This window comes from Cynara cardunculus, assembly GCF_001531365.2.
Source record: "Cynara cardunculus var. scolymus isolate 2C chromosome LG 13, CcrdV1, whole genome shotgun sequence".
NCBI lineage: Eukaryota > Viridiplantae > Streptophyta > Magnoliopsida > Asterales > Asteraceae > Cynara > Cynara cardunculus.
This window is the reverse complement of record NC_037540.1, coordinates 20,526,769-20,532,461: the sequence shown is the minus strand read 5'-3', so window position 1 is coordinate 20,532,461 and position 5,693 is coordinate 20,526,769.

The following is a 5,693-nucleotide window of genomic DNA, read 5'->3' as shown; positions in this document are numbered from 1 at the left end:
GTGGTTTCAATCGTAGATTTTGGTTGGGAAGAAACCAAACTAAAGGAAGTTGAGGGGGTAGTGGTTACAAACCAACTAAGGGCAAAAGAAGGTACATTGGTAGAGGTTTTGGGTTAATGATCTTAAAAGCATTGGAAAATTTTGAGAATCAGATGCTTTAGGATAAAATCTGCTTATTAACAGGTATCTTTGCATACCCTTTAGTGTATTTTCGGCTGACAAGACATGTGGGCCAGGTGCAAGTTGTTGCTGCAATGCAAGAAATTGCTATAGCAACTGTACCTTTTTCATTAAAATATTGTTATTAAAAAATAATAGAACTAACCAAACCTTTAAAAATAAAACATTGTTTTTACATATGTACATTGTTTAAAGGTTGTGACAACCTTCAACATGAAATTCTAGGAATGAGTGAGGTGTACCACAGATGTGGTACCTGTGACTTCTGCAGCATCATTATAGGACTTCACACTTTGACCATTTACTTTGAAAATGGATCCATTGTTGGGTCAATGAGTTCCACTACTCCATGATGATGGACTTTGTGAACCTCAAATGGCCCTGTCCACTTGGATCTTAGTTTTTGTGGAAAAAGTTTCAAGCTTGCGTCAAAGAGCAATACCTTTTGACCTGCTACAAAATCTTTTCGAGAGATCCTATTATCATGCCTTTTTTTGTTTTATCTTTGTAAATCTTGCAATTCTAATATGCTTGATCCCTCAGCTCTTCAAGCTCATTGATTTGTAGCCTTCTTCTTTCACCTGCAGCATTTACACATTTATTAAGCTTTTTCAAAGCCCAAAAAGCTTTGTGCTCAAGTTCTAGTGGTAAGTGGCAAGCTTTTCAAAGACTAGCTTGTAGGGAGACATTCCAATGGGGGTTTTATAGACAGTCGTATAGGCCCAAAGAGCATAATCAAGTTTGAAGGACCAATCCTTCCTTGTTGGTTTTACCACTTTTTCCAAGATACTCTTGATCTCCGTGTTTGAAAGTTTAGTTAAGCCATTTGTTTGAGGGTGATATGCAGTAGCAACCTTTTGGCTTATGTTGTACTTTTCAAGAACTCCTTTCATCATGTTGTTTACAAAATGGGTACCCTCATCACTAATCATAGCTGTGGAGTACCAAATCTTGTAAAAATATGCTTACGCAAAAATTTGACCACTATCTTTGCATCATTGATGTGACATGCTACAGCTTCTACCCATTTGGATACATAATCTACGGCTACCAAAATATAATGATAGTTTCCAGACATGAGAAATGGTCCCATAAAGTCTATCCCAAACACATCAAAGAGTTTAACTTCAAGAATGCCATTTAAAGGCATTTCATATCTTTGGGAGATGGATCCAACCCTTTAACATTCATTGCACCTTTTGACAAAGCTATCAGCATCTTGAAATCGGGTGGGCCAGAAAAATCCAGATTGTAGGACTTTGGATGCAGTTCTTTGGCCACCAAAATGGCTACCATATGCAGCAGCATGGAAATGTTGCAATACTGCAGGCCCATCCTTATGAGGTATAGACCTTCTAAGGATCTGGCCAGCCCCTAATTTAAACAAAAAGGGGTCATCCTATAAATAACTCTTTGCATCATGGATTAACTTTTTTCATTGGTTTTTATTTAGCTCTAGTGGTATGATCCCAACAGCCAAGAAATTTGTAATGTCTACAAACCATGGGGCTGCAGAATGCTGCAGCATTAAGAGCTGCTCATCTGGGAATTTTTCATTGATTTTACTAGAGCTTGATTCTCCTTTATGTAATCCTGGCAAGTGATCAACCACTTGGTTATTTATTCCCTTCATGTCCATTATTTCAATATCAAACTCTTGTAGCAAAAGCACCCACCTTATTAACCTTGGCTTGACATCCTTTTAGAAATCAAATACTTAATGGTAACATGGTCTGTATGAACATTGACCTTAGTCCCCATTAAGTAGGATCTAAAATTTTCAAATGCAAAGACCACAACCAAAAGTTTTTTTTTTCCAGTGGTTGTATAGTTTATTTGAGCATCATTCAGAGTTAATTGGAATAGTAGATGGGATGGAAAATATTTTCCTTGATTTGTCCTAAAATTGCACCAATTGCCCAATCACTTGCATCACACATTAATTCAAAAGGTTTTGTCCAATCTGGTGTGACAACAATGGGGGCAAAAATCAAAGTCGTGTCAAAGCTTATTTATATTATTTGTTGAAATTAAAAGGTTGGTCATGTTGCAATAATATATAGAGAGGTTTGAAATTTTTTGAAAAGCATGTTATAAACTTTCTGTAGAAACCAACATGACCCAAGAAACTTCTTATTCCTTTTACCTTTGTGGGCTCAGGTAGACTCTCTATAACCTCTAACTTGGCTTTGTCTACCTCTATTCATCTCTTTGAGATTACATGTCCTAACACAATACCTTCCTTAACCATGAAGTGACATTTCTCCCAATTTAGAACCAAATTAATATGCTCGCATCTCTTAAGACCTTCTTCTAAATTCTTCAAACATTCCTCATAAGAAGATCCATAGATAGAGAAGTCATCCATGAATATCTCTATATAGGTTTCCAACATATCTAAAAAGATGGACATCATGCATCTCTGGAATGTAACAGGAGCATTGCGTAGTCCAAATAACATTCTTCTAAAAGAAAAGTACCAAATGGGAGTGAAAGTGGTTTTTTGATCCTCAGTTGTAATAGCAATCTGATTATTATATGAATAACCATCTAAAAAGCAATAGGGTAAATGGTCTTTATAGGTTGCTTTGTTGAGCTTCCTATAATCCATGCATATTTTTTCCATCCTGACACTATCGTAGTTGTGATTAGTTCATTCTTCTCATCTTATATTTCAGTCACACCTCCCTTCTTAGGCACATATTGGACAGGACTTACCCAAGAGCTACTAGTTATAGGGTAAATAATGCCAGCATCAAGCCATTTTAAAATCTCTTTCTTAACCACTTCTTTCATCACAAGATTCAATCTCCTTTGAGGTTCAATAGAGGTAAAGTCCTTGTCTTCCAAAATGATTTGTGTTGACAAATAGATGGACTTATACCCTTTAAATCAGAGATGGTCCAACCAATGGCTTTGGTATAGGATTGAAACATTTTTACTAACTGTTCTTCCTACTTTTCTTCTAATGATGATGAGATGATCACAGGTAGCTTGTTATCTTCTCCCAAAAATGCATACTTAAGATGAGCAGGTAGTTGCTTCAATTCTAAGTTTGGTGGGTTTCTATTTGGATTCATCTTCTAACAGCTCATATGCAACATCTCATCACTACCCTCTAAATCACTATCCTCCTCACCACTATCTTCAAATGTATCTATCTTTTCACGTAGGATTTCCTCTAAAGCTTTCTCATGAGACCATGACTCTATAGCACCAACCACAGAACAATCTTCTTTCTCTTCAAAATATTTCATTGAGTTAAAAATATTAAAAGTGACATTTTGGTCTTGCACTCTCATAGTTAACTCTCATTTTTGGACATCAGTGAAGGTTCTACCAGTGGCTAGAAAAAGGTTCTTCCTAACATAATAAGGTGTCTTTATCTGCCTCAAAGTCCAAGGATTATAAAATCAGCAGGGAATATGAACTTGTCCACTTGTACCAACACATCCTCTATCTTGCCTTTGGAAAATGCTATGGATTTATCAGCTAATTGTAAGATAACAGTGGTTGGCCTAGCCTCTCCTATCCTGAAGGTATTAAATACAGATAAATGCATAAGATTGATGTTAGCACCAAAATCACGCAAGGCTTTTCCAACATGCTTCCCACCTACTGAACAAGGAATTGTGAAACTTTTAGGGTCTTTAAGCTTAGGGGGAAGTTTGTTTGACAAGAGGGCACTACATCTTTCAGTAAAGACCACAGTCTCATATTCAGTCAATTTCTTTTTCTTACTCAAGATATCATTCATAAATTTGGCATAACTGGGCATAATCTCAATTGCTTCCACCAATGGAATATCGATATGCAATTGTTTGAATACATCTAAGAACTTTTTGAACTGAACCTCCTCCTTTTGGTTTCTTAACCTTTGCGAGTAAGGAACATAGGATGGAACTGGGTTAATCACTATGTTCTTAGGATTTTGGACAGTAGGCATAGTAGGTGTACTATCTGTTGGTTTGGATGGTGGTGTATCAACATGGTCTTTGGGTTATGGACCTTTGACAACACTATTTGGACTTGGCTTTGTGGTTTTTGGTTCTGTTTCACTAGAAAAAAAGCAATAGGGAATCTGGTCTGCTTGGCATGGATGCAGATCCTTGGTTTTCTGTAGGTTTAAAAACAACTAGAGGGGTTGCTACAGCAATAGGTGGTATTACTATAGCAATTGGTCCAGCTTCTACAGTGGCTTTTTGTGGAATTTCTACAAGATCTTTTCCACTCCTTATGGTCACAACTTTCACATGCTCTTTAGTCAGTATCTTAGGGATCTCGGTATCACTGGGTAAAGTTACAACAGGCATGTTCCTCAACTCTAGTGCTATTTGACCAATCCGTGTTTCCAAAGTCCTGATATTAACATTTTGATGATTCATTGTTGACTTGATTTGATTTATAAGGCCTTTTAACAATGCCTCCGAAGAAATGGATGAATCAATTTGTTAGTTTGACTAGTTTTTGTTGGTCCTAGCCGGATCTACAAGAGTTTAGAGGTGATCAATTTGTAGAAGGGGGGATGAATACAAACGCACTAACTTTCACTTTTAAAAAAATATATTGATAAAGAAAGATCAATACATATTTTTACAGATTGTTTGCGGAATAGACAAGGTAAAGAAAAACCTATCTAAAACAATCTATAAATACAAACATATACACTTAGCAAATATATGAGATTTGCCGAAAGAGATAAGAATAGAAGTGCGTTCTTATTGGGTATGCTTCTTAGAATTAGATAGAGGAATTATAATCTGCTTGTATCGCATCAATCATGAGTGGAGAGAGCACTCAGCTATTTGTACTCATTGCATTAAATGCAATTCAGAAAAGGCAGAATACACATCAAGCTTTTAGAGGAAATATTGTCCTTTGCTACAGTGAATACTACTTTTGTCTATTCATGAGCAAGCATCCTTTCATTGAGTTGGTGGGCACTAGAGTCAACTAATCAGTTTCGTGCTATAATATACTCTTTAGAGGGTATGGGTTTGTCCTTTGTGTGTGGAAGGACAAGACAAAAACAATCGTGTATCACAAGCTTCATTTGATCACTGAATGCTGGAATAACGTTGGAGGTCTCTTCAGCATTCACTGAGGCTTATGATGTCTTCACACATATGTTGACCAGGTTGTAATCATTGAATATCGCATCAGATCACGAACGCACTAGTCACTAATCTTCAGTTTCAGTCTTTGATATTTGTTGATGGTTCTTCGGTGTCAATTTTGTCTTCTTGAAGTATAACTGTCGTTGTAGGATTACAATACATGTTTCAGCGATCACTGAACAGACTCAGTGACGATCGTTGGAACTAAATAAACAGAAACATAATAATTTGATGGGTAAAAAGGATTATCATCAAATCAATGAGAGAGAGGATCAACAATATCCCCCTATTTGATGATGACAAAGCAACATAAAGAAAATTGCTTTAAGGTATAATAGTAAGGAAAAGTTACACATAAAGTACATGTCCCTTTTAACTATTTTGGGATCTTTTTCA